The following is an 18,465-nucleotide window of genomic DNA, read 5'->3' as shown; positions in this document are numbered from 1 at the left end:
CACCTAGGCTAGGTAGCCTAGTGCGAGACGAGATCTCGGTTACCTAAATCGCCAAAACTCTAACGTATACAATCGACAGAAGGAAGAGGAAATTATGCATAAAATATATATCTTTACAGTACTAGTATAATTGTGCCTAAATAGCTTTCATAATTTATTAATGCTATTACAACCGGGAAAGTTGTTCTACTAACTAAATAACACTTGCATAACGAATGACAGCGCCCATGGCGCCTCAGGTGACAGGCCTAGCTCCCTAACACAATAAATTACTCTAATTACACCGTGAAGCAGGAGCTAAAAATTATACACTGTAAAGAATAAATACTCAACTTTCCAGTGGCCAAAGAAGCTGGAGATTGCATATAAAATCCTCTCAAAAGCGATCAAAACGTTAGATCAACAGGGAACACCACCGTGCGAAATCGCTACAAAAATAGGAATGAGTGCCACCTAGATACTCAATAGTAGTACGGGAGGAAGGGTAACCTTAATAACGGCTCCCCTTCTGTTTTTGCCGCTGTTCCCCCTCTAAACGAAAACGCTATTCAGGGAGAAGATTGCTATGTGTCGTATCAAGATATACGTTCTCTAATATTACGTGATAATCTTAAGAGAAATTTTAAGGATATTCGCGCCAGGAGTTAGAATTCTGGAGAGCTAAAGGTTAATTCTCTGGGAATATCACTGTAGCGAAATTTCCCTTAGAAAGCTACCTATAGGAACCTTCCATCAGGACGACATGGCTTGAGCCCAAAAATGCTATTTAACTTTTATAACATATTTACTTTTCTGGTTTTAATTGAATATTCTTTTAATCTTTATTTAATAAACGATGATGCCAGAGAACTCCAAATCAATCAATCAATCTATCTGGTAATATCGTTATTGTAAATCACTTATTTGCTGTACAGTAACTTAAATGATTTTCTTTATATTCTGTTAGCAATTTCTATTAAATCTATGGGATATAAATAACCATTGTCATACAAAGCCCCCTAAAATCTCAATAACTTTTCAATTGAACATTTCAAGATATTTGAAGTATTATAATTATATTTCTCATGGGGGGTTTCAATACTCCAGAGAGGTTTGAAGATAGTGTGGCCACTTCAGATGAGACGATTTGGTACTCCTTTCTGAAATTAAAATTTTGTCTTTCGGAAACTTTGTTTTTTTTTCAGTATTAAATTCCAAATTATTTGCTGATGATCATCATCTTGATGTCATTAGGAATGTCTCACATACAAAAGTTTAATTATCTGGTTTGAGCTGGAGGCCATAATTTCCTTTTCTTTTGATGATTCTAGTCTGAAAAGTAAATAAAATAGGTTAATTCTACAGATCTGTCTTATTCAAATGGTCAAATATTTTACTGTGCACTTCAATATCAAAATCATACTTTTAGTAAAACATTTTGGATGATAAACTATAACGAATATAAAATATTCTTCTATAATGTAAAGGAGTTGGAAGACCCAGGCCTACATGACTGAGGACTATGAATCGTGAAGTCGGGGATGATGAAGGGAGAAGTATTGATTTAAACGCTCAAAATAGAAACAACTGATGAAATATAACCGAGGCCCTTTGCGTCAATAGGTGTAGATGATGATGATGATGATGATGATGAATAAATATAAAATATGACAAACCAGGCATATCCATTAAATTTACAATAGCAAATAACAACCAAATGTATATGTTGTAAAGTGGAAAAGCATTACTTCCTAAATCCTAACAAAGAAATACTTCACTACAATAATCGAATGATTGACCGCTGGTATTCCCCTATTTTCTTCCAGAGATACTCAATAAACCACAATTCCCTGAATAAAACATTTTACCTTACACCACAGAGGATACCTGGTCAAAAACACACAATACTCAAACAAAATTTATATAAAATAGATGTGTATAAATTCTGGGCAAAAATAGAGTTTACTGACACGGTAACAGTTCCAGGAGTAGAATATTACTTGGAGTACAAGAGTATTGTGCTGAGAAAATTAACGATTGTGTTGTTTTCACTCTTAAAACCATTAAAAAACGACATGCAGCGTGCTAAATTTATTAAGGAAATGTACCGTTCTCATAAATGAAATGGCATACTAAATTATATATTGTATGGATCCTCCATAAACTAACTCCAGCTATCCCACCATTACTTATTCATTTTCCAAGTGGATTTACTAGTTAACATTCAATCAATGAAACAACTTATTCTCCCCTCACCATCTTAATTACCTTGCCTTACACTAAGGAAAACCTCATCACATATTCTTTCACTCACTAACCTTGTCTCGACAAGTTCACTGACAAGCTTACTAATTTTTCATTTCATTTCATTTGATGGCTGCTTTCCCAGTCCCATACAGCAGGGAACCCCACTCTCTACAGGACCTCCACTGTCTTTTTATCTTGTTCGTTCAGAGTATTTAACGTTTCATATCGCGTATTGTTCATTTACTATTAAATCGTCACTGTCAAAAGACTCATGAAATAAGAAAGTCTTCAGTTTCCTCTTGAAAGCCTCAATGTCTTCAATCATTCGAATGTTTCGTGGGAGCTTATAATATAGTCTAGGGGCCGATGTTATTGTTTATAATATACTGGGATGCTTACGTGAATTGGACATTTCGCTTGAGAGTGACCTTAACCAAGGTCTATGGACCTTGACCTTAACCTTCGAAAAATTGAATCATTTCCAGCTTTTTACATAACAGTTAATCCATACCAGTTTCATTACTCTACGTTTAAAATTGCGGTCAGAAAGCTGTTCTCAAACACACACACACAAGGGGCAAAAATGTACTTTTCAACTTCGTTGGCGGAGATAATAATATAATCCTGCCTTTGTTCCCTGACTAACCTATCATTACCTAATCGAATTACAAATTATATTTTACACCAATTAACAAGTTAATTATTATTTTGACCATTACAGTGTGTTTACATCGCCGAATCTTTAGCAAGAGCCAGCATGGCTATCACAATTGCAAGCTCCTAGATTTTAGTGTTCCTTTGTATGAATCTAAGCTTTAGGTTATATACTTTATCTAATAATTTAATAAAAGACAAGGAGTTAGGTAGAACTAGCTATCTTACAACACTAAGAATTAATAAAAAATATCACCACAAGATATGAGTCCATGATTTAGTCTTTTTCTGTATTGGAAGTATATCTTTTTTATATAATCCCATCAGTAATTTGAAACATTTAATGAAGTCAGATGTTGTGTGGGTATGCAACTAAACTAAATAATAAATTAACTATTAGTTATATAAAAAAACTATAATTTTTATAGGGTTAAAATACCAAATGAAAAATGCAGGCCCATGAAAATAACTTATGCAACAAACTACAGATTTTTCTTATTGCAAAGTGTAATCGATTGTTAACAGGTCTGGGAGACTGCAAATTATTAGTTTTCTTTCTTCAAAACCTAAAATTTCTCTTTAACATGGACTTTCAGCGATTGGAGACCTAGCTCGTAGGGATCCAGCGAGTGGGGACATAACCGTGGCCGCCGTAGGAGTACACCACTATTCCAGATACAAAACAAGCGGATAGGGGGAAAATTGGCCCATGGAGACAACATCTTTGCTCCGTGGAGGACAGCTTCGCTCGCTTGCAAATAACATTATCTTACTGCTCTCGGTTCTAGTAAGTTGAATGAGTTGACCATGCCAATCATGTGTCATTATTTCAGGGATATTTTTTTTACTTTTACATGAACAACAAATAGCTATTTACTGGGGATATTTTTTACTTTCACATGAGCAACAAATATCAATACACTGGCGGATATTTTCTTACTTTCACGTGAGCAACAAATAGTTCCGTATCTTCACTCCTCTTCTCGTTCAACCAAGAATCTGTTCATTAACTGTTCTAAATTTACTAACTTATTCTCCAATTCTTACGTTCTAATTCCCTGTCTATATGCTTCATTGGAAACGCTATATCTAACTGTTCCTTCGTTCTCATCTCCTACAGCAGCAGCGTCTGCTATGTTAGTCCTTGTGTATCTAGGCATCTTGAACTTATATTTCACCGGCTCAAAGAATAACTTTGTTCACAGCATACCCAAACAAACGTATTTCTACACCTGACACCAATATGTCCAATGTAGACGGATAATGAGACGTCGGAATATGGGTTTTCTTCAGTTATTACAAAAGGTTCGTAAGTACGCAATATACTGTACACAACTGGGCGTTGTCAGTGCTAGAGTGTGGACGTGTTGTGTCGAGCTCTGCTATACATGCCCTGAATCGTGTTTTAGCTTTGCGTTTCTTGATTAGAATATCATTGAAAAGATATTAATTAGTCTTATGGAGAAACCTAAGTGATAAGAAATAGTACACTATGTCTGCTTCATATGTAATGACACGGATGGAGAACAGAGAAAATGGATAGTATGTGAATGTAATAGACTCTACTATAAGAGATGTGTCCACATAGTGACAGCCATCAGTGAGAATGAACGGAATAACCTATACTGGTTATGCCCACACTGCGTACGTGAAGCCAGACAAAACAATTTAGTAATATCAAAATTAAAGGAAGATGTGCACATGAGAGATCTGGCCCTGAACGAACAAGATGCGAAAATAGAAGACTTGGAAAACAAACTTGCAGACCTTATCGCATATGCAGCAAATTCCACCCAGACCACCGACCTCACTGAGAAAGTTGACATTCTTGCCATGAATATGGAATAAAGCAACACTTCAAACATTGATAAACCCAAAACCGGAGAAACCGACATTTGCTGACAAAGTTAAGGAAAAAAATCTGTTGATAATTAAATCAACTAATACAACAACTAAAATTACTGAAAGAAAACGTGAGGTTGAACAAGCACTTAAAGACATTCCTACACTTCACACAAGGTCAACTACGAATGGAAATGTTGCTGTAAACTTTGCAAACAATATGATCAGAGAAGAAGCGGCAAACAAAATTCAGACATTGATGGCTGACACTGAAATGAGAAAAATCGGAAAACTAAAACCCAAAGTAATGATATGCAATGTATACAATGATGAAGACGATGTAGTAAATGCTTTGATTCATATAAATCGACCAAATCCAAAATATAGAAGATAAGATAAGCGTAGTACTGAAGAAAAATGCCTCGGGGGGGAGGGGGGGTGGGGGAACCACCCACCATGTGCTGAAATGTGATCCTGAAGTTCGGAGGGCTATTCATGATAATGGGGACAAAGTTTCGTTATGATGGGGTATCTATAACATACAGTACGTGATAGGTACCACGTGATCACCTGCTACCACTGTCAGAGGTATGGACATTTTGAAAAAGATTGCAAGTCTAAGAATTAAGATAAAGTCTGCGGGAAATATTCAAGGAGACACTCCACCGGGGAGTGTAATTTGCGTCAAAGTGTATACAGTAAACTGCACAAAGTTAAAAAGACCAAGTGACCCCTCAGTAAATTCTAGAGACTGCAATGCTTATGACTTGTAATTGAAAAGACTAGCGAAAAATACTGATCATGGTTACTAAGGATATCATAAACTGTGGCCATGTAAATATACAATCTGTAGCTAATAAGACTGTTCAAATTCGTGAATTGATAAACGAAAAATATTTAGATATGCTAGCATTATCTGAAACATGACAAATTCAAAGATAATTTGTATTTTTCCTAACCATACAAACCTTAGCTATTTACAAAGGGTATTACTTTTTAGCGTAGCTGAAATGGCGAGCCATTAGAATTTAACGAGGGTGTATTACCCCCGCGCTAGTTAGCGGGGGGGGGGGGTAGGGGAGTGGTAGCTAGCTACCCCTCCTCCCCCTCACACACAGGTGAATACTCACTTTCACTTAGAGGTAGGACTTGTCTTGGGGGACAGGGCTGGCGGGCAAATATGTGTAAATAGCTAAGGTTTGTATGGTTAGGAAAAATACAAATTATCTTTGAATTTGTCATTTGTTCCGTAACCGAAATACAAACCACGCTATTTACAAAGGGTGACTTATCCCTTAGGAAGGGTGGAAAGTCCCCAGCCATACTGGCTTTGGCTTTACCCGGGGACTCAGAATCCGAGTGAGTCGCACTCGAGAAAAGGAGTCCCTGCACCTCACTAGTTCCTTGCTCCGCAAGGAACCATGTGGCCTACGTAAGCTTGTGTGTGAAGGAAGAAGTGTGACCCGTCCTAGGCAGTTGACCTGGAGTTCCAGAAGGAACTCTGGGTTAGGACGTTCCCAATACCACCTCGTCAGGGTATGGGGGACGCGACAGTATTGACTCAATACTCAGAACACAAGGAAGCATGGTTTACCTGCAGAGGTTCGAGGTCAGCTATGCAGAGACCAGGATGCTGCTTCCCCGTAGAGGGGATGATGAAGAAAGAAGAAAGGGCCAGACATACTTCTTTCGTTCATGCAGACAAAAACCTGATAACAATGCCCTCAACCTTCTGCTACCTGTCCAAAAAGGAGCTTGAGGTTAGACCAGCTGTTGTGTAGCCACCACAGATTGATAGAAAACGTATCGAGACTCCTGTGGGTCACGCCCTGCAGGAAGCGGGCTGCGAAGGTCATCAGACGCTTCCAGACTCCAGCTTGTAGCACCTGCGTCACAGAGTAGTATTACTCGAAGGCGAGGGACGTTGCGATGTATCCAACATCGTGCTGTAGGGCGACGTGACGGGGGAGGGTCTGAAGACAGGTCGAGATGAATGTCCTTGAGTCCGGGCTGAAGAGGTATACTGGTGACTCTCCTCCCATGTCCTCCTTGTGTTCCCAAATCGGCTGTAACTGATGACAAACTGCAGCTGTTCCCAGCGCTAACCTCTCGATTCCTTACTGGCAAGAAAGAGAAGGTCTTGGGACATCAGACACAGAATGGAGACTCGAAATCTTGAATGAATCGGACCGAAGGGCCGGGACCCTCAGATTCTGAGTCTAGCCAACAACTCAGGAGCGAGCCTGAATGTTGCCTTCCCCTCTTCCTTAGAAAGGGGGAAGTAGTAAGAGACCAAGAAGATTGCTTACACACTGGCCGTGGCCAGAGTGAGCAGAAGACCCCAGGCGGAATACAATCCGAGGCCTGTCGTAAAAGGGTCTTGAGAAGATCTCTTAAAGGACTAAAAGTCCGAACCATGCTCCAAGTTGGAGGTCTTCCTCCGACTAGGGCAGGGACGATCCTAGCTTCGCATGAGCGAGGATAGATCCAGCGGGCAGGAAAAAGTTATTCCTTTAAGCCTGAAGGTCAGGGAAAGGCTGAGCGACAGGCTTCATTGCCGAGAGCGGAAAGGAGTTTCCTCCCGCCGAAAGGCAATAAGACCGTTATTGCTGGAGAAGAGGCCTCAAGGGAAGAGGTATATCTCCCACGGCACCAACCACCTTAGACTCTTCACTTTGCCTGGGAGACCCCTGTGGATGACTATCGCAGATGACGCGACCTCCGTACCGCGACTGTAGCGGGTTGTCTCTTCTTGAGAAGGAAGCGTAGTGTCTCCAGGCATGAAGCCGAAGCGACGCCCCGGTTCGGGAGAGATGTCGCAGTGTGGTTGCTTGAGTAGTCTGCGCCATGGGAGAAGCTCTCCCGGGAGTTCCGTCAGGGGAAGCAGAGGGTCCAGAAACCGTTCTGCGCAAAGTCCCAGTGGAGCTCTCCCATTGAAAGGTTAACAGACAACCTGGTCTTGTTGAGACCCATTGTCCGCAGACAAAAAGGAGTTGTCCCACCATCACCGGAATGCATCTTGCCAGAGTCTCGGGGTCTGAGACTGGGGGGAAGACTAGCGAAAGCTTGAGGTTCCAAGCTGTCGCGATCAGGTCCCCCAGACCAGCACTTGCTGGTTACCCAAGGTCAAAGACCCCTAGGTACACTCTCTCTATGAGGCTCTGCTCGGATAGTCTGGGAGAAACATTCCCCTGCCTGGAATGAGAGAGCCGATGGTGGTATTGAGAGAATCTCAATCATCCCCGTATCTCTACTGCAAGATGTGAAGGTGTGAAAATGCGTCCCCTGCTGGTTAGAATGAAGTCGACGCGCAACGGGGCGACTCGGCAGGAGCTGTAGGATCTGAAGAGGGGCCAGACTAAGGCCCCTAAGCCTGCCTGAATGATGGAGAGGTATCCTTCAGGTCTTGACCATAGGCCTGGACCGGAACATGCCCCCCCTTTCCTTTGACGAGTCCGAGAACCGCATCAAGAATGTGGGGAAAGGACGAGAATACCCACTACCATCAGGAGGCTCCATAGGTCAACACCCATTGCAGGTCTAATAGTTCCGCTGGTCCCATAGGACCAGGGAGTCCGGTTAAACATTGCCTGAAGCCACCGGGACTTGGATCGCCCCACATGGAACTTATCCTGAGGCGACCGTTCGGACTATAGACGGGTCAATGAGGAAAGAAGAACTAGGAAACGTTCCAAGGTAGGGCTGAAAACTCTGCTTGACTGAGAACAGGTACTGCGACTCTCCTCAGTCTTGCCACAGTCAACCGAAAGGAAGGCTCGGAGGATGTGGTAACAGAATCTGGTGTCCCCAGGTAGTCACCCATCCAAGTACCGACGTTGCTTAACCTCGCTGGACGGACGAGAAGCGGGGTTTCCAATGTGGTAAGGCGGTTGACTCAATATCATGGCCAGATACTCCAGATGTTGAGGCAGAGGAAGAGAAGGCTCCAAGCAAAATACCATGAGCCCACACTCATGGTAAGCATCCGGAAGCTTGTCCCGGCGCTGAAGAAGGTCGAAACCCGAGCCTACCGGAGTTGACCAGCCCTCCAAACAGCAGAGGAGGCAGAAGCCTGCACCTGAGCGGCCAAGAGGAAGGCAGGGAGAGTTCTCTGGGGAAACAAACCTGCTATGCCACGGCGGGATAGCCACACTGCATCATAAGCAGGAATACTTGCAGTCTAGGCTGAATTCGACGAGCACCCTGGAAGATGGATGGAATGGAAACTGAAAGTACCCGTCCTTCCGATCCAGGGTTTAGGGAGCCCTGTCGCCTCGTTACCAGTCTGATCGATTCTGCTGGTCTACGCTGGCCGAAGTTTGTTCGACAAACTTGATCAGGGCTGAGAGGTCGACTATGGACATCCCCTCTCAGATCCTTCCTTACAAGAAAGGATCGACTGAGGGGGCCGGGGGTGAAGCCGTCGATGATCCTAAGGAAGACCTTCGCCTAAGGTATGGATCATTCTGCCCAACAGGGCAACTCTGCTGACGCTATGGCATAGAGGTTCAGAGACACTGAATTCGCTGACAGAGACGGCAGGCGCGATATCCTTGGCTACTCACAGAGATTGTGCGGGAATGGGCATCGGGAAGCTGTCATTCGGATGAGTAACCTTAAGCATCCTCCCAGCGAAAAACCTGCAATCCTAGAGTTCGTGAACTCCTTTTAGGACTATGCCCCCCCCGGGGGAGTCTCCCGTGCCATCTGTTCCTGACAGGAGGAAACTGCAATTGGACACCTTGTCCCAGTTGTCGTAGCCGATAACTTAGGCCGACGTGGTTGAAAGAAAAGGGCGCTGGAGCCCTGCAGAGTCTGGAAGAAAGCGCCTTGGAGGAGTGAAACCGGAAGTCGATTTACTCCGCACAGCAGCTGTCTAAGTCTCTGTCCTTGGGCACAAACAAACTCTTCTCAAGGATGGAAGGGTGTCTGAGGTCGTCGACCTCCACAGATGAGACACCCGAAGGAAGCCCTCAGTCAGCGCGTCCAGATGGTACAACTTCGAGCTTGTCCGCAAGTTAGATACTTAACGACGAAAGGCCAAGGTGCCTGAGCTCGAGAGGAGGAAAGTAATCCTTGATCTTCCTGTAGCTTCCTTGAACCAAACCTCGGGCCGTAACCGAGGAGGGAAAGAACCTGGTAAGCTCCCAGAGGAAGAGGTAAGCAGTCACCCCTTGTCCGATGGAGAAATCTCGAACGGAAAGTCCCCCCACCAAAAATCCTTCCAGGGAATGACGGGGAAGGGCTAACCCAGGTTCAGGAATAGAGGAGTGTTGCTCAGATCTCCCTAAGTTTCTCCTATTCTTGCAAGTGCCATGCTCTGTGTTTACGGGGTGAGGCAGTGTTCTGGAAATACGCTCCAGAAGAACTCGCCAGGCTGGTCATGCTGCGAAAACCCCATTGGGAATCGTGGTCGCAATTGCCCTGGAGCTCGCGCGACGGGAATTCCTGGTGGTCGGCGAGCGATAACACATAGACGAGCAATGGATACTGCAAGAAATAAGCCGACATTTGTGCGACGAAACACTGTAGGTTCGCGCGACGGAACACCATCCGTCTGCGCGATGGAAAAAACCGTTGGTTCGCGCGTGGGCGAACATTGGAGAGCATGAGCGTAGACGTGCAGGCACGTGGTCGCGCTTTTGCACGGGCGAGCGGTCGCGCGGGCGAGCGGTCGCACGGGCGCGCGGTCGCACGGGCGCGCGGTCGCACGGGCGAGCGGGCGAGCGGTCGCACGGGCGCGCGGTCGCACGGGCGAGCGGTCTCGCAGGCGAGCGGTCGCGCGGGCGCGCAGGCGAACGGTCGTGAGGGTGTGCAGGTGGATGAGAGCGAGTCCGAGGCGGCGAACGCAAGCGTTAGCGCAATGGCGAGGAAACGCGCTGCCGCGTGGGCGAGGAGGACCGCTGGCGATATGGATCAACAAGCGATCGGTGGCGAGCTGGTGAGCGCTAACGTGCAGGTTGGCGATGGCGCGTTGTGTTATGCCGACGCGATGGTCGAGCAGTATGCGCAGGTGAGCGATCGTGCGTTAGGTGAGCGATCGCGAGCAGTGGTCAGCATGCGCCGGGTCGCGCGATGGTGATCAGTATGCGCAGGGTCGCGCGATGGTGATCAGCATGCCAGGGTCGCGTGATGGTGATCAGCATGCCAGGGTCGTGCGATGGCGATCAGCATGCGCAGGTTGGTGGTCGCGCGATGGCGAACAGCATCTGCAGGTGGGCGATCGCGTGATGGCGAACAGCATACGCAGTTGAGGGTCGCGCGATGGTGATCAGCATCCGCGGGTGTGTGGTCGCGCGATGGTGATCAGCATCCCCGGTTGAGGGTCGCGCGATGGCGATCAGCATCCGCAGGTGAGGGTCGCGCGATGGCGATCAGCATCCGCAGTTGAGGGTCGCGCGATGGCGATCAGCATCCGCAGTTGAGGGTCGCGCGATGGCGATCAGCATCCGCAGTTGAGGGTCGCGCGATGGCGATCAGCATCCGCAGTTGAGGGTCGCGCGATGGCGATCAGCATCCGCAGTTGAGGGTCGCGCGATGGCGATCAGCATCCGCAGTTGAGGGTCGCGCGATGGCGATCAGCATCCGCAGTTGAGGGTCGCGCGATGGCGATCAGCATCCGCAGTTGAGGGTCGCGCGATGGCGATCAGCATCCGCAGTTGAGGGTCGCGCGATGGCGATCAGCATCCGCAGTTGAGGGTCGCGCGATGGCGATCAGCATCCGCAGTTGAGGGTCGCGCGATGGCGATCAGCATCCGCAGTTGAGGGTCGCGCGATGGCGATCAGCATCCGCAGTTGAGGGTCGCGCGATGGCGATCAGCATCCGCAGTTGAGGGTCGCGCGATGGCGATCAGCATCCGCAGTTGAGGGTCGCGCGATGGCGATCAGCATCCGCAGTTGAGGGTCGCGCGATGGCGATCAGCATCCGCAGTTGAGGGTCGCGCGATGGCGATCAGCATGCGCAGGTGAGCTAGTAGCTGGCGAACCATGTTCCTTCAGAAGCGTTGGAGAACGTTGGCGTGCCGGCTGTAACACACGTGGGCGATCCGGAGATCGCTGGCGAGCTGATGATCGCTGGCGAGCTGATGATCGCTGGCGGGCTGACGATCGCTGACGAGCTGATGATCGCTGGCGAGCTGATGATCGCTGACGAGCTGATGATCGCTGACAAGCAGAAGGCTACGCGTGAAAGCCTGCACAAAGAAGAAGAGTCCTTGACCCTGACCTGAACCGAAGTTCTAGATCGCGAGGGCGAACGTGGGCGCACAGGGCGCGTAACAGGAACCAACAGGAACCGCAGGGAAGATCATCTTGAAAGCGCTGACGAACAGGAGAGCGCTGATGAGCAGAAGGGCGCGCAGGGAAACCCTGACACGCAAGGGAAGAACCCACGTGGGGGCAACCCTTTGCCCCGAAGGGATCGTAGTCCGCCGGGAGACTGATGTCCGTCGGAAGACCGCTGTCCGTCGGGAAGACCGTTCTCCGTCGGGAAGACCGTTGCCCGTCGGAAGACGAGATCAGACTGCTGTCCATTGCACCAAGGCGGAAGATCGAGAAAAAGGAGTTGTAGGCTGCAAACGGAGATCCAAAAAGGCGCCTCAAGCACCCTTATAGGGAGATGAGAGGCCCTTACGACGAGGCGGACGGAGGGCCTTACGGCGAGGGAGGCCAACAGCAACAGCAACAGAAGAAACCTCCGAAGAGGAGTCTCTATGAGTGTACTCTCTCGCGGACGAAAGAGAAACACTTCGTGGAAGAGACTGGTCAGCCAGTGACCTAAAAGGAGCGATCCTCCGAAGAGGAGCTCCTGCAGTTGCCCAGTCCCTTGAGCGAAACTGCAGGTGCGACCGCTCAGCACCAAGAGCATAGTCGCACGAAAAAAAGGCAAGAGAAGAACCCCCCAAAAGGGGAAAAACTCAAGCCTGGACAGGAAAAACTTCCCTCGGAAGGAAAGTTATCCGGCCAAGGAGGCAATCCTCCTGAGTGTTCTAAAATGAACTGGAGAGCTGTCCGTCGTCACGGGAGTACTACCAGTAGAAGGAGACACGCCCCTGACGAATATACAAGGGGGGAGGCAGCAACAGGCGAATCCCCAGGACTCAACCAGACAGCTCACACCGTTGCTATATTACAGAAACGAACTAGATCGGTAACTGTAAAAAAAAAATAAAACAAATAATATTAGTACACATTCATTCCCCCGGGAAGGCTCCGAAGAGGAATCCCGAGGGAAAGGAACAAGAATTACACAACAGGCACGTGCCCTCACAACCACTTACACTCGCGGAAGGAGAGCTGTAACCAAAACAGAATTATAACAATTATAATTATGTAACTATGTAATTATGTAATTTAAAAATGAATGAACATTAAAGAAAGAACGAAAACCCCGAAAGGAATCGTTCTACAAGCTGAAAAACAAAAAACAACTACAATTAGATTCATAACTAATTGAGACAAACGTACGGCGTAGCAACCCCCCACACGGAAAGGAAGCTAGGCTACAAGGGCGTAGTAACACGTAGTAAAAGGGTGAACGACCTCAAGAGAGAGAGAGAGAGAGAGAGAGACAAGTCAAACTCGATAGCCACCCATAAAAATACGCCGTGGTGGCCTAACTGCCGAGGCCTCCACGTAGATATCGTACACTACACACACACATCTGAAAAGGAAACTTACTTATTTCTATACTCAAATATATATACAAACATGAAAACATGTTACATATATATTGAGTAAATGAAAAGTAAGCGATTAAGTAAAGACAAAACAGACAATGGCTGCCAAGCGAGGACCAAGACAGAGACGTCTGTCACAGTCCGAGCCAAAAGTGAAAGTGAGTATTCACCTGTGTTTGAGGGGGAGGAGGGGTAGCTAGCTACCACTCCCCTACCCCTCCCCCCCGCTAACTAGCGGGGGGGGTAATACACCCTCGTTAAATTCTAATGGCTCGCCATTTCAGCTACGCTAAAAAGTAATACCCTTTGTAAATAGCGTGGTTTGTATTTCGGTTACGGAACAAATGGTTAAATAACTTGGATAAGGCAAAGATCACTGAAATGACGCCCCCCACCCATGCCTTCTTTCAAATACTGAGAGAAGGTAGGTCTGGTGGGAGTGTAGGACTCTTTATTCATAAAAGTTACTCAAATCTCAAAACGTTGAAAAGAATTAGTGTAACAAGCTTTGAATATATAGAAATAAAATTTTGCCTAAAAATAGAATATCCTTTGTAACAATCTACAAACACTACTATCTTTTTTGGAGAATTCGGTGCTCTCATTGAGAAATTATCATGGAGAAAAATGAATGAGTTATCTGTGGGGACCTCAATTTTTGGAAGGATGACACATCAAATCCTGACGCTTTGGCATTTAGCGAGTTACTAAAATCATATCGACAAGTGAATAATGTCGACTGTACAACTACTTTAACTGGGCATATCGTAGACTTAGTTCTAAGTCATGACATGAATAATATTGTATCTGATATAAAAGTCCAAGAGAAATGTACTATCTCCCCAGTACACAAACTTATTATGTTTAGTCTACCTCTAGAGAAACATGCATTAGTAAAGAAAATAAACTTTAGACATAAATCAAATTTTCCCCTACCGTATTTATTGAAGAAGGTACAAAGAAAATAAATGTAAATGATGCTAAACACCCCGTGATCATGATGACCAACGTCTGGTAGGAGCTAAGTGTGCTAACTGTCTTATGACCAGTGAGTAAAAGTGAATATGATACCATGTGCCCACCGATGGAAAAGACTATAACCATAAAAGACCAATATCCTTGGTTTGATGGAGAGACTTTGGTAAAAAAAGAGGAAAAAAAGATGTAAAGAAAGAAAGTGGAATAGGTTAAAAACTGAAAGTACTTGGGTAGAATACAAAACTGCTGCGTGTCAATACAACTACCTACTAAGAAGGGAAAAAAGTGAATACTATAAGAGAAATATCCTCGAAGCAGCAACAGACTTAAATAAGTTATATCGTCTCCTGAATGGTATAATGGGAAATGTAAAAGAAAAGAAGCTACCTGATAGATACAGTGACCAGGAACTAGCAAATAATTTTCTAGTATTCTTTAAAAACAAAATTGAAAATATAACCAGGTCATTTGTAAATACTCAACATCAGATTAATGATACACCAGGCACACAGACAAAATTAATACGATTTAACAACATAGCACAAGATGACATCACCAGAATTAGCAAGAGCGCAAAGAAAACAAATTGCGCAATCGATCCTATGCCAATATCTGAAGTAATTGGAGAGAGAGACTTTTCTAGTCTAGCCAAAATAATAATGAGAATAGCAAATGCAAGCATTGATGAATGTAAGTTTCCTAAATCTGAGAAAATGGCTATAGTCACACCATTTCTGAAAAATGCACCGGACTACCAGGAGTTAAGCTCATATAAACCTATTTCAAATATATCCTTTGTCTCAAAAGTGCTTGAATGTGAAATTCTTGAACAACTAGTCAGCCACTTAGAAGTAATAGAAGCTTTGCCTGACAACCAATCTGTTACAGAAAAATATACTCTACGGAGACAGCCATCTGCTGTGTTGTAAATATGCTAGAAATGATGGATGAAAATAAATGTGGTATCTTAATACTGCTCGATCTCAGTACTGCTTTTCATACAGTTGTGCATGAACTGCTACTAAATGATCTACGGTCCATCGGCGTTAAAGATCAAGCCTTCAAATACCTAAAAGACTACTTTGTTGGTAGAAATTACTGTGTACAAATTGGAAACTCTTATTCATCATATGAACCCTTAAACAGAGGGGTACCCAAGGGGAGTGTACTTGCTCCAATCTTATTCTGCATCTATACTATTGGTCTATTGAAAATGCTACAAAGGCATGGTGTGAAGTTTAAACTATTTGCGGATGACACAATTTTACTTCTCCATAAATGATATACATGACACTACTGAAACTCTAAACCGAATCCTTGATAGTGTTAGGGAATGGATGACATTTAAACAACTAAAATTAAATGAGAACAAAACTGAATTCAGGTTGGTGGGCAAGAGAAACAGCGTGAGAAACTTAGGTGATATTCAAATGAACATAAATAATGACTCGGTGCCGATATCTAGTAAAGTTCGAGATCTAGGTGTATTTCTTGACTGTAGCCTGCCTCTAAATGCCCAAATAAATAATGTAATAAAAATGACAAACTTATAAAAGAGTTTGTATTTTTCCTAACATACAAACCCAAATTCTTTAATATAGGAGATATTCTAGCGCGAGCTGGAAAATACGGCAGAAAAACCTTAACAAGGTCATTAATAACCGGGCAGGTAGATACCCACCTGTTAGCGGTGGGGGACCTCCGGTCGATAGCTACTGTTTACCTTCAATCGGTTTCTAGCTAGGACTATTCTAGAGGGCAGTGATGGAGGGAAGATTTGTGTAAAGAATTCGGGTTTGTATGTTAGGAAAAATATAAACTCTGTTTTAAGTTTGTCATTTGTTCCTACACTTGATACAAACCCTCATTCTTTACTATAAGAGAATTAGTCTTGAGGCTAGGGTGGCCAAGGAGTTCCCTATTCCTAGGGAAGATAGTCCTCAGATTAGACCCTTTTGAAGAAAAAATCTCCCGTAAATCTTCTTTCTTTGTAGATCCCCATAATCTCAGCACAGTTGAAGGTTTGTAGCTTTGTGGAAACACATGTTTCAAATTGAAGTGGGTCAGGAACATTCGACTCGGATGCCTTCATACTTAGGATTCCTCCGACCTTGAAAAGGGGAAACCTCGTGACCACGAGTATAACTTATACACTGTGAGAGGAATCAGACGAGTTTCATACCTTGTTTCCATTGGCGAGTCCAGCTGAAACTGGCTACAGACTAGGATCCCCAGATGGGAGGGAGAAGGAAACGAAGAAGATAGATGGATGTCCTTCTTAAAACCTAGTGTAACCCATTATCCTCAGCCAATGGCTACTGTCCCATGAAAGGGCGTAAGGTAGCTACAGCACCTGTTGACCTGCCACAATACGCCCTATAGAAAGGGTGTCTAGAGACTTATGTGTCACGTCACTCAAATAGTGAGCAGTGAATGTAGATTGGCATTTCCAGACCCCAGCTTTTAAGATTTGGGAGACTGTGAAATTTCTCTTAAACGCCAGTGAGGCAGCCACTTGATGGGCTTTGGGTTGTGCTGCCTCTGAGTATCCATGAAATGCCCTCGCAATAACTTTCTTGAGCCAGAAAGAGATGGTGTTGCGAGAGGTTCTCTTCTTTATCTTGTTGGTTAAGGAAGAGATGACGGAGAGTGGTCTGAAAGGTCTGGTGCGCTTCAGGTATTTCTTTAGTGCCCTGATTGGGCATAGTAACCAACTGGTCTGTATCCTGTGTTACATTATTGAGGCTGGGAAACTGAAATTCTTGAAATCTCTCATCAGTAGATGAAGGATTACGAGTCTTGGCCACAAAGCCAGGTACAAAGTTGAGAGAGACTTCCCCCCTCTCCTATCCCCTAGAATGGGCGACGTTGTACGACAGACCATATAGCTCACTGACCCTTTTAGCCGAGGCCAGAGCTACGAGGAAGATGGTCTTAAGGGTCAGAAAGTAGTCTGAGGCCCTATTTAAGGGCTCATAGGGCGTACCCTTCAGGGAACGTAAGACACGTCTCAAGGTGGTAGTCTAATCTCAACTAGGAGACAAGATCACTCAAAACCTTGAATTAACAAGGCGATATCTTCCGAGGAGGAGAGGTCAACCCCTTCTCAGTCTACAGATGAGGCTCAAGGCTGAACGATAGCCCTTAATCGCCGAGACTGAGAGGAGTTTTTCCTCCCTGAGGTACAAAAGGAAGTCTGGGAACTACTGATTCCCTTCTTTTGAGAACCCAATTGCCCCACATGGTCCCTGTTGTAGGAAGTCCATTGTCTTAGCCCCAGCAGTTAGGACTTCCTGTAGGGACTGCATGGAGTCTTGGTTTGACAGGTCCTCGTGACTCGCAAGGTAGCCGACTGTACCAGACAAGGTGTCAAGCTAAGATAGAGCCTCCAGAAGGGACACTGAAGCCGCTTTCATTGCCAAGGCTTCTGTGGCTGAGAAGGAATTGAATTGAATATGGGATTTAGGCATTAAGCCAAGCACTGGGGCATCAAAGGCCATTCAGCGCTATATAACGAAAATCATTCAATCATATCTGTACACTCACACCATTTAGTATCATTTTAACCTTTAATACAAATCGTAACACTTTCATACAATAAAATCTAGATGTGAAATAAATAGGGATTAAAAGGGTAAAATAAATAAATAAATTAATAAAATCAATTATAGCTCATGATATAACCCAATACTTTGTATAAATTTTCTCAAGTTCAGGGTATTACAGTTTTCCCCCAGTATATCTCTTAACGGTTTGTCCTGGAGTAAATGTGTCCTCCTCTGGAGATTAAAAACAGGACAATCGACTAAAATATGTTTAACATCCATTGTCACTTGACAGGTATTACAAAGAGGGGCCTGTCTCCCTTCCCCACTCTTCATTAAGTAATTGTGCGTTGCATGTGTATGGCCAATACGCAGCCTAGTTAAAATAATGGTATCCCTTCTACTTGTAGAATTACAAGATAACCATTTATCCACCAATGGGTGGATTTGTTTCAATTTTGTATTGGTGGTCAGTTCAGACCATCGAGCTTGCCACTTATTTTTACAGTAAACATGAATCTCACTTTTAAGATCTTTGTAAG

At 44.8% G+C, this 18,465-nt stretch overlaps 1 long non-coding RNA gene across 1 annotated transcript in view; it reads right to left on the bottom strand.

The window, feature by feature from the left end:
• Positions 1 to 741: 741 nt before the first annotated feature.
• Positions 742 to 18,465, bottom strand: part of LOC137650674 (uncharacterized) — a 73,900-nt gene continuing 56,176 nt past the window's right edge. Inside the window, exon 3 of the long non-coding RNA XR_011046041.1 lies at positions 742 to 1,311. This is a non-coding gene — a long non-coding RNA (uncharacterized lncRNA). The remainder of the gene's footprint in view (positions 1,312 to 18,465) is intronic.

The sequence above is a fragment of the Palaemon carinicauda genome, chromosome 12, assembly GCF_036898095.1.
Source record: "Palaemon carinicauda isolate YSFRI2023 chromosome 12, ASM3689809v2, whole genome shotgun sequence".
Lineage (NCBI taxonomy): Eukaryota > Metazoa > Arthropoda > Malacostraca > Decapoda > Palaemonidae > Palaemon > Palaemon carinicauda.
The sequence above is the reverse complement of the archived record's forward strand: the minus strand, read 5'-3'. Positions and strand labels throughout refer to the sequence as shown.